Raw genomic sequence first — 11,865 nt, 5'->3', positions numbered from 1 at the left:
TACTCCATGCTCAGCCCCTTCCAAACAAGTAAGCTAACATCTTCCTCTTTGCACTGTCCTCTTTACTGGCTCTTTCTTCTCAGCATATTAACACACACAAGTTCTCTCCCTTTAAAAAAAGCAAAACAAAACAACGAAAAACCACTTTCTTGGCCTCACTTTCCTCTCTGGCCGTGCTCCCTCCATCTTTGGCTCTACTGGTGTCCTGGGGCTGCGGGGACACAGAACCACACGCTTGGGGGGCTTCAGCAACCGAAATGTGTTGTCTCCCAGCTCTGGAGGCCAGAAGGGCAGGGTCCCTGTGTCCGCATGGTTGGGCCCTCCTGCGGCTGTGAGGAGGCTCTGCTGGGGGCCTCCCTCCCAGCTACTGGGCTTCGCTGGCCATCTTTGCTCTTCCCCGGCTCGGAGACGCATCTCCCGGATCTCTGCCTTCATCTGTATCTGATCTTCCCCTCTGTGCGCATGTCTGCGTCCACATCTCCCCTTTCTGTAAGGACACCAGGTTAGGGACCCCCAGAATGACCTCAACTTGACTGTATCTGAAAGACCCTGTCTCCAAATAAGGTCACATTCTGACATAAGTGAGGTTAGGACTCCAGTGAATCCTTTGCATGGGATACAATTCAACCCATAGAACAGCCACACTTCAACACGGGATCCCTCCTTACTCCTCCGCTCCCTCTGCCCTCCCCCAGCTGACCCCACAGCCTGCAGCCCTCTGGCACCTGCACTGCCCTCACCCAGGACTAAATGACCTAGTGGTTGCCCAGCCTAGTGGAACTTTCCTGACCCTAACATGTGGAGCTTACTGTCACACTGTGGACCATCTTCTCCTTCCTCTTTTGGCCTCTCCAGTTCCACGGGGATTCCATGTGTCCGGCTGGAACCTTCTCAGCCTCCTCTAGCTCTTCTCCTCCTCTTCCTCCTCCTCTCCCCCCTCCCCTTCTCCCCCTCCCCCTCTCCCCCTCCCCCTTCTCCTTCTTCAGTCTCAGCACCCAGCCTCCTCAGCTTCTCTCCTAAGCCACGCCCCAGGCTAATCCTCTGTGCTCTGGCCCTCAGCTTGCACCCCTCCGCAGCCCATCCCTGATCTCTCCAGTCCGGACACTTTTCCCAACTTGCAGATCTGACCATCTCGGCTTGCTATTCCTCAGGTGCCTCCCACTCCAAATGTACCCAACCTGATTCACCCCTGAGTCTCACCTAAGGCCTCTGGCTGCTCCTTCTCTGCCTGTAGCCCCTGCCTCACCATCCCTTCGTCTCTTGCTGAGCAAGAACCCAGGATATCGTCCTTTACCACCTTGCTTAGTATCATATGTATCAGTTCAGAGTCCCCCAGAGTCCCCAGGGGTGAAAATTATCTTTCAAATGGATCCTTCCTGTTTAACCTCTGTTGTCACTCTGGTCACTCGCACAGGTCCTCATTTCCTGCTGCAGGACTCTGCTCTGAGCCATCACCTCCTGTCCCACCTTCCTCCTCCTCCTCCTCCTCCTCCTCCTCCTCCTCCTCCTCCTCCCCCTCCTCCTCCGTGCCATCTGCCACAATGTTTCCACAGTGATCTCTTGGACAGCCAAGGGTAATGTCTAGAATCATTCAAGGGCTCTACATTGCCTTCAGGATAAAGTCCAAACTCCTAAATGTGACGTAAGAGGCTCCTTAAAATCTGGCCTCTGGTCATTTCTCCCACTTCCTTTTCTGCCTTTATATGAGGGCTCTTTCTTTCTTTTTTTCTTTCTTTTTATTTGAGAGAGAGGGAGAGAGAACACAAGCGGGGGGGGGGGGCAGAAGAAGGGGAGAAGCAGACCCCCCGCTGAGCAGAGATGTGGGTCAATCCCAGGACTTTGGGATCTTGACCTGAGCCAAAGGCAGACACCCAACCGCCCACCTGCCAAACCGACAGAGCCACCCAGGCATCCCTATGAGGACTGTTTCAACTCTGTTGACAGTTCGCTGCCCCCCAAAAGTGCTACACTGTTCTTTCACATTCCCTTTATACTGACTGTTCTCTCCAGCCTCCCTGCCCTTCCTCAGCCTCTGCCCATTGCTCCCTTGCATCTTTCAAGAATCAAATCAGAGGTCTTACTGGGAAGTCTTTCTGAGCCTTCCAGAATGGCCTAGGTCTTTCCTCCTGTCTTCTTCAGCACTTTGTCATGTATTATAATCATGGCTTTCACCTCAAAAGCCCTAGTCCACTGCCTGACACACAATACAGTTTCAATAAATGTTTGACGAATTATCTCTAACTCACTGAGGAACACAAAGAAATCTGAACCCTTGTTCATATTTAAGGATTTTGGGTCTATTCTAGTGTTTTCCTCAGGGAGGAAATAGCACCAGGATCAGTTGGGGAGCTGATTAAATATGGACAGTACCCTGAACCTGATGAATCTGTATTTCTTTTTTTTTTTTAAAGATTTATTTATTTATTTGACAGGATAGAGACAGCCTGCGAGAGAGGGAACACAAGCAGGGGGAGTGGGAGAGGAAGAAGCAGGCTCATAGCAGAGGAGCCTGATGTGGGGCTCGATCCCATAACGCCGGGATCACGCCCTGAGCCGAAGCAGACGCTTAACCGCTGTGCCACCCAGGCGCCGCTGAATCTGTATTTCAAACACATAAACTTAATTTATGTGAACGGGGTTTGAGAACCAAAGCTCTGAAAGGCCTTTTAAGCTTACCGCAATTTTTTAAAGTGGGTTTACTCCCAACGTGGGGCTTGAACTCACAACCTGGAGATCAAGAGTCACATGCTCCACGTGAGCCAGCCAGGCACCCCAAGCTTACCCCATTTTTAAAAAAAGATTTTGTTTATTTATTTAAGAGAAAGAGATAGGGAGAGTCTGCAGGGCTCAATCCCAGGACGCTGGGATCATGATCCGAGCTGAAGGCAGACGCCTAACTGACTGAGCCACGCAGGCGTCCCACTTGTCACATTTTTTAAGGCTTAGTTGCAATCTTCTGGTGACAAGCAGGGAGAACGGAGCCCAGCTCCATTACCTTTTCTTGGGAAAGCAATCATTTGTTTAAGTGTCTTGAAGCCTTTCCCTTTAAGAGTTTTAACCATTAGATACGCAACTAATGAATCATCGAACTTTGCATCTGAAACCAGGGATGTACTGTATGGTGACTAACATAATATAATACAAAAAAAAAAAAAAGAGTTTTAACCATTAGGATGCAAATTCTACTTGCAGGAATCTACAGAGCTAGGAGGAGGGACAGGATTTCTGGAGGAAGCAAACCAGTCCTGTGTGGCTGGAAGTGGCTGGCAGTATAACAGAGGCAAGTATCACACACAAATAGAACCCTAAGAAAGATGTCCTTTATTATTTATTTTATTCTAAAATTTTAGTGCACATCAGAATCACCTGGACGGCTTAAGCTGCAGAGACCTGGGGTCCACCCCCTGGCAGTGGGATCCAAGAAGCTGCATTTCTAATAAGTTCCCAAGTGATGCTGATGCTGCTGGTCCAGGGAACACACTTTGAGAACCGCTGAGCTAGTTCAACCTTTGTGCCCAAAGCAGTAATCTATTCTGCAATATCCATGGAGACAGGAACATGATCCCGTCTTTCTGCATCAACGAGATGTGGTTCTTGTTACCTTTCAAGATGCAGTTTCTATGGATAACCCTCGTGATTCTTCTTTGAATGAAACCAAAAGTTGCCTCCAAACCTTCCACCCACTGACCATAGGTCTGCCTCCTAGGATCTCACAGATTTTACCTGTGCCTATTTATATTCTTTAAAAATTTGAGGACAGCCATCCTGTCCTGCCTGTTTCTTCTTCCCTGTAACTGCCTCTCCTGCTCCTTCAGCCCTGCTGAATGACCAGAGGATTTGCTGCAATGACAGGGCCCATCAAGGGATGAAGACCCCAAATATGCACTTCCCCATTTTACAGCTTTGCTTGGGGTCTTTGCTCATTCTTTAATCAGTTCAAACAGCCATGAATGAGTGACACTGTGTTCTGCAATCCCCACACTCACAGCCATCATATAACTCAATGTTTCTGGGTCAACGCTAATTTTAAATATTTTTTCTAGTGCCACAGGTCTTCATGCCAAACTATGAGTCTAATTTTTGGTTCAGAACATATGGCCAAAATAATGCTACCTTTCTTCCAAGTGTTTATAGTCTAAGATAACAGGAGAAGACAATTATTTTGCCCAGTTTAAGCTGAGGGAGGGGAGTAGTAAAGAGAACAAGACAGGTAAAGTTGAGGTTACAGTCACAAATTAAACATCAAGAATATTAAATAATGTAACTCTGTTTCCATTTTCCCCAAATTTGTTTATTACAATGATTGGTCTACCCAAGTATCTGGATTCCTCTCCATTGATTTTGCAATTTGCTTAGTGGATACTGCTTATTTTGAGATGTTAATATTTTGCACTCCCTCCTGGAGCATGTAATAATACCTCAAATTTGAGAAATTAAAAAAAAAAATGCCGGTTTCTCCGCAGTCAAGAATTAATGTAAATAAAATCTGACTTCAGATCTTTCTAAGTGATATGGGTTTTGGGGAGGGGAAATACACAACACAGACGTTTGAAGACGGCTTTAGAGAGTGGTTTGTGACTCTGGCTACCAGAGGGCTTAAAATATGGCAGTAAGAAGAAAGGAGAGCACCGAGCTCATGAGACCCTGATGGGAAACGAGAGCGGGGAATTTGTTGTGTCTCTTTCATCCACAGACTTTCAAAGCATGACACTTGCGGTAACAAAATTGCATTGCGAAAGTAGTGTGTCATTATCTGCTCTTCAAGATGGGGACACGTAGACAGAGAATGGCCTCCTCCAAGGCGAACAACTTTCAGGCAGCATCTCTGAGCTTCCTTCCACCGCACCAAGGGGAAAGCAGGCCTGCTACCACGACCCTTCACGAAAATGGAGAAAATTCTTGGTTTTAAAATTTCCTCGTGACTTGTACTGAAAGTTAAAAAGGGACTTTTAAATTGCACATCCCTCCTGACTCCTACCTACGGTTAATGACTACTGTATACCGAAGAGAAGCGCTGGAATGGAGGACCACCACCGGGTACCGAGCGCGGGAGCGTCGGGGTTCCTTTCCACCCTCCCAAGCCCTGGCACGGAGTCTAAGCGGTGGGGGCGGATCGTTCGCTCTCGGGGGAGGGAGAAGGCTCCCGGCGAGGCGAGAGGGGGCGGGGGGCGTTTCGTAGGGAGGCTTGTTTGGCTCGCAGCAGGGCGCTCCCCGGGGAAGCTGCTGCGTGCAAGGGGAGGCTGGGAAGCGCGCGGCAAGCAGGATGCTCCCGGGCCCGCGTCGGCGCGTGTACGAGTCTGTGCACGGTGGGGAGGGGCAGGGCGTGTGCACGGCACGGGCGAGACGCGCGCCAGAGCGGGTGCCGGTCGCTGCTGCACAGAGGGCCCGCGCCGCCGGGTGAAAATACCGCGCAAAACCGGGGCCCGGGCGTCGCAGGGTGCCGCCGGGGGGTGAACCCGGCGGACGTGCAGGGCCGAGTCTGCGGCCCGCCGTCCAGCGCGCTAACACGGAGCCGCGGCGCCCACAGATTGGAAAGGATGTCGCGCGGGTCTCCAAAAACCGCAGGCGGAGCGCGAGCCCCCGAGACCGGCACGCGCTCGGCCATGGGGAGCGCGCACCCGCTCGCACCCCAGCGCGCTCCCCGCGCAGTCTGCGGAACCACAACGCGAAGGGGTATTAAGGGGGTAGGACGGGGCGTGGCCTAGCCAGGACGAACCAATGGGCCGGGGAGGGGCGCGCGGGGGCGGAGCTCGGGCGCAGAGCACCGATTGGCCAGTTCGCCCTCCGGTATGCAGATACAGTGGAGTCACGTGGCAGGGGCCGGGACGACTTCCTGTTGGAGGCCAACGCGGGGCGGGGAAGGGGGCGCGAGCGCCCCGTCTGGCTGGAGCGGGGGGAGGGGGGTTCTTGTCAGTTAGAGCAACAAGATGGCCGCGGTGGCAGCTCCGCACCTCAGCGCGACGGCCCCGGGAGCCGCAGCCGCCGCCGCCGGCCCCGCCGCCCCGCAGTCCTGAGCGTCGCTCCGGCCGCCCCCGCCGCCCCTGACAGGGCCGTCCCCGCGCCCGCCGCGCTCCTGCCGCCGCCGCTGCGGGCCCGCCCGAGCCGGAGGCGGAGGGAGCGGAGCCGGCCGAGCGCCGAGCGCCGAGCGTCGCCGCTGCAGCCACCTCGGATCCCGGGCCGCGCCGGAGCCGCCGTCCCGCTCGCGGGCGCGAGGAGGAGGGCGCGTCGCGGCGTCGCCGGGGCCGGACCTGGACCTGCCGGGACGCGCCACCGCCCACCCACCCGCGCCGCCGCCGCTGCCGCCGCCCGCGCCGGGACCTGAGCCCGTGGCGCCGGCGCTGAGCGGGCCCCTGCCGCCCGAGCGCCCCGCAGGGCCCGGGGCGGCCCCCCGGGTCGTCGTCGTTGTTGTCGCTGTCGCCGCCAGGCCCGCGCCGCCGGAGCCCCGCCGAAGAGCCGCCGCCGCCGCCGCCGCCGCCGCTGGGGACGGAGCCCAGGTGAGCGCGGGCCGGGCCTCCGAGCCGCCGCAGCTGGCCGAGCTGGCGGCGTCGCCTTTGTTCGGCCAGGCCCGGAGCGCGAGGGGTTGGCGGGTCCAGGCGGGAAGGGATGCGCTGCGCGGGGCGGCGGGAGGAGCAGCCGGCGGCGCGGGGCCGGTGCGTGCGTGCGCGCGGGGAGAGAGGTGCGCCGAGCGCCGAGTGCGGGGGAGCCGGCGGCGTCGCGGCGGGTGGTGCGGTCACACGCCAGATGTGTGTGTTTTAAACTCGTGCGGTTGTTGGAGCCGGTCTCCCCCTGAACAGTCACCCACGGATTTTGCATTTCCGATGGCACGCACGAACCCGAAGCGTTTTCGGTGTTGGGCCTCCCGTGCTGTTGTTTGGGGGAATAGCGAACCCTGGGCATGCTTTGGGGGAGGGTGAAGGCGCCCCTCGGCCTTCTGCGGGTCTGGAATCAGGTGGGCTGCTAGCGGGGTTGCAGACTGCGGAGCAATGCGCACGAGGAAAAGGAGCCGCACCACAGCTGCCCTGCTAGCACATCACGTAACCCGAGCGCGCCTCAGTGCCACCTCTGCTTGAGCGACGCCTCATTTGCGCCTTTACCTTGTGGATGACATTTAATCAATTGATTTGTGGCTGTGAAAACGTGCAGGTGCGAATATAGGGGTTCCCTGCGTGTTAACCTGGCGGAGAAACCGTTCGCTTGCCGGTTACACGGAGCTTTGGGAATCTCACCGAAGATACAGGATCGGTGCCGCGGGGGGCGGGGGAGGAGGAGCCGCAGATCCCGGCTGCACCTTTGCGTTTTAATGCACTTGTCGGTGTCAGTGATCCTGTACTACAGGAGTGGAATTGTCTCTCTGCCTCTGTCAGATTAAACCTCCATTTGAGCTGTCTGCTCGGTTATGTCTAGGCATCAGCTGCAGATTCTGAACTCAAAATGGTGCTCTGTGGATGTCCAACTTGAGCGTCTTGAAGGACTTGCAAGTTGGAAGCATCTGGCTGGTTTAATCCATTGTGTTGCCAAGGGTCGGGTTTTCTCCTGTATCGGATACGCTCGTCGCTGTGCTCTGCGGTCGGTATAGGTGGTCAGATTATCGTGATCACTGTGTAGCGATTGCTACGAGCCTGAACGGAATTTGACCCGCAGAAGGTTTATTTTATGCAACTTATTTCCTACGTTTAGAATTGAGTAACTATGAGGATGCGTGGGGACACTGGAAATGCGGCTGGAGTGATCTCAGCGGACAGTGGTGGCCAGTTTGAAATGTGTACGGGTGTTGACAGTCGTGTGCATAGGTTCCAGACTTCTGTACTATGAGAAAGAGTAGAAGATAAAACTTAGCCCCAGGCCGGATGAACTTGGTTGGCTGCGGGCATCTTGAAGAAATTTACGTTACTCCCAAACCACAGAGATGGTGAAGGTCTTTGAACACCTTTCGGTGCGGCACTCCTAGGATGCTTTGTTGGGGGAAATGATAGTAAATGAGGTTTTAAAAAATGACTAGTCCAGTTACATTATCCAAGTTAATTTTATTGTCAGTGCTTACAGAAGATACTGGTGGTCTGAAGAGCTGCTACTTCACTTACCTATCCTGAAAGTTTGCTTTTTCTACAGAAAGTTTTTAATATTTATATTTTCATAAGAATAGAGGTTCTCAGAATCTGTTTTTCTTTCACACCTTGGGTCATGAGAATAACTCAGAAAATGGTAACAGTAAAAGTATTGGTTAAGTTAAATTTGACTTATGGCGACACAGTGATTTCTTTAAGCTAGCACTTCCTTGAACAGGAGAATGGATCTGGGGATCCCAGGTGTTTTATGTATATTAAATACATACACACACACACACACACACACACACACACACACACTTGATTTTATTATGAGGATCTAGTTTTAAAAGACTGATTCTTCCATGTTTCTTATCCAAACCAAGGACCTTACTGACAGGTACCTCTGTTTTACTCTTAAGCTATTAAATTAAATAAGATTGACACCAAAGCTGTCATAAGGCTTACTTCTCATTATTTCATTTTGGATTCTGGCATTTAAATATTTAACCTGGAGTACATGTAAATGTTGACTTTGGTTTTCCTTCTTACAATGTTTATTGTTGTTCTTTTTCAAGTAGCATATGTTTTAACACTTTGACAAAGATTATTTTGTAGCAGGTTTATATCTATACTTAGTTGGCTCAGGAGTTTTGAAACACATAGTTGCATTAGAGGGCTGATTATGAGGGAAAGTGGGGTGCACTGTTTCATTGGACCCTTGGGGATTAAAACAGAAGTACGTAATGGGGGGGAAGATACTCTGAAATTACAGTATTTCTCACCATCACGACCTTTTTGTTAAACAGCGGGCTTTACTGAGATAAATTTGTGCTTTTCCAAATGCTGTCATCTGGCTCACTTCCAAAACCAAGCTGGGGAGGAGGAGGTCAGGGCTGGAGTGGGGCAGCCTTTTTCCTTAGTGAAGAGAGCTTTCAGTTGGAAAGAAATGGAAGATAGAATTCCTACAGCACTGGCTGCAGACGGAGTATCTGCATGACTGCCCCAACTCCAAGTGAGGGCAAGAAGGGCCTGAGTATAAACTTAACTCTTGCTCCACTCAGAGTGATGCTAATCTTAAATTTAAATAAAAAGCGTACTAGTTGAAATTAGTTTATTTATCCATTATTTGAGTATATAGTTTGTCTTTGGCATAATATGACTTTTCTAACAACTTAACATTTTAAGGCTAAAGAGCCATTTTGAAGATTATTTATGGGTCTTTTTGGCCTTCCCCAGTAAGAATTAGATCCATGAGATTGCATGTCTATGTTGTAGACGACTCTTTAGCACTCAGGGTTTATTGTGTAAAGGTTGCTATCTAAGAAGATTTTATAAGGAAGGAAATAGATTGTCGATGCTGAGGCTGTTCCCCATATCAGAACAACATAGGAGATCATTAAGATTTGGGGATGCAGAAAACAAGGATTATCTAGCCAGAGCAACTGAAGGCCCCCTAGAGTGGGGGGAGTGGGGGAGCACGAGGAACTGAGAGGTGAGGAGGGACAGATTTATAGAAGGTCTTGGAACTAGCAGAAGAATGGTTTGAGGGGAGCAGGAGGTGGAGCCTTTAGCAGACAGCACCTAGAAAGTCTAAGTAAGTGGGGAAGAGCCAGGCAACTTTGTGTGTGCGTGTGTGTGTGTGTGTGTGTGTGTGTGTGTGTGTTTTGTTTTTGGTTTCTTTGAAATTGTTATGGCTTCTTACTGGTGATTTTGAGACAAATGGCTTTTTACCTTTCACGCCAGCTTTATTTCAGAGGGTCTTCTGATGTTTTAGTTGAGCTGTAAGGAAACCTTTTGAAGGAGTATTGGTGCTGCAGTCTATTTTGTATGATGAGTGGATTTTATTTGCTTAATTAAGACAGCATCTTAATTTTGTTTGAAGATGTGATAGATTTAAGTAGAGAGAACAGAATATCAAATGAGAACTGGCCTTTTTTTTTTTCAGGTAGATTTTTAAAGATTTTCTTGCTTTAAGCTAGTCTAACCATGAATATCTAAATTTTTTACAAATTAGGGTTTAAGTAATTGTGCAGTCATGAGGAGAGCATTCTTTACTTTGCAAAATAATATATAGTAAGCTTTCTTTAAATAGATTTTAATGCAGTAAAGATGTTCTCAGTTATAAACATTCAGCTTATATACAACTTTTCAAGAATATAATTACTTACAAATACAAAGATTACTTGTCGGAAATAGCTATAACCTTGTGTAGAGATTGTATGTATGATGTTGAAACCAAGAAATGTGTAATCCTTGCCCAGTGAACTTGTTTGAATAACTTGCTTAAAATAATCCTGTAAGTTTCCTATTGTGCAGAGCATGCATTTGAACTATAACATATTTAATGAAAAGTAAAAGACATATTCTTTAATTCTCCATCTGGGATGTGTCGAGGTTTAGTATATTAAAAACATGGTGAAAATTCATACCCTTTGTGCCATTTTTAGAGTTTTACTAAAAATGAATTCTTTTCTTGGCCACAGATGCTTTCAGAGAATGAAGAAGCTGTTACAGGGATGGAGAGCTGTTTGTTAAGAATGCATTCTTCCCCTGTAGCCCTCCAAAGGCTCTGGAGCTGTGTGCGGAGCTAGACGGTCTGGGCACTGGGCCATAAAACATCACTGCTGAAGCACAGATTGTTGTTCGCGCCCTCCTGAGCCCTCCTGGCTGCGACCACAGCACAAGGAACGGCCTTGGGAAAGCAGTATTCACTGCTGTTTTGAACTCTCAATATTCCATGTGGCTCTTTGAGTTCCATCTATGCAATGGGACTTTGGTTTTCTAAGATACAGTAATGAATAAGGATGGGCAAGAATATAGCTTCTAAGATACGTCTCTTCCAGGACAACGTATTGAAATATTTGCTCTAGGAAGTAGGAGTGGTGAATTGTCTGTCCTATGGTCTCCCTTTCCTTCTTTGCCTCTTTGTCACAACACTTCTTTCCTGTTGGAGGACAACCTGCCTGAAGACATATAGGATCACTGGGCCACTGAGTCACAGCACCCAGGGCCCAAAGAGTCATCTGGAATCTGTCTTCCAGAGAGCTGGCGGGAGGGATTGGTCTGTTGTGTCTTGGTTCCCACTTTACTTCCTCATTAAACATTTTTTTTTGTGCAAAAGTATGAGAGTGAAAGAGTGTGCAAATAGATTAGTTCGTTGTCATTATAAGGTTACAGCATTTTCTGTGACCGACATCTGTTCGTATAAATCCACAAGATCCCCTGTGATCCTCTAGAATAAAAACACCTGAACAGCTCTTTTTTTTTTTTTTCTTTAAAGACCCTCTGTGTTTTCCTTCTTTGGAACGTTTTAGAAATTAATACTCTATTATGTCTTCATAATGCCCTTCCTGTGAAGGCCCGAACTGCAGACCTGCAGTATCACAATGTCAAGTCAAATTATTCTCAGCAGGGGAATAACCTCTATCTGTGGTTGAGTCCCTTGCTAAGGTGCAGACTGGCTACAGCCAAGGTGGTTTGGGGGAATATGCGCTTTGTTGGGTTCATTTTATGTGTACAGTCTAGCTCATTAAGAATGGTATCTCTCACAACTAAAATCAGCTGCTTGAGTTGAGCCTGGCAGAGGTATTGTTTACTTTTTATTTCCAAAGATAATTTCTTTTTAATTACTCTTTTAATAAGTGGGGGAAATCTCAGTTAAAATAGCAACTGGGAATTCAAGTTAAGATCTGCAGTTGGGAGATGGCAGCGTTGGTACAATGTACCACCTTTCCATCCGCTTGTGCTGTGGAAAGATGTTGACAGAATTGTTCAGAAATTACAAGGGGGGTGCAGAATTACTCCTTTGATTACAATC

This window comes from Ursus maritimus, unplaced genomic scaffold (assembly GCF_017311325.1).
Source record: "Ursus maritimus isolate PB19 unplaced genomic scaffold, ASM1731132v1 scaffold_24, whole genome shotgun sequence".
Taxonomy (NCBI): Eukaryota; Metazoa; Chordata; class Mammalia; order Carnivora; family Ursidae; genus Ursus; species Ursus maritimus.
This window is presented reverse-complemented; position numbering follows the sequence as displayed.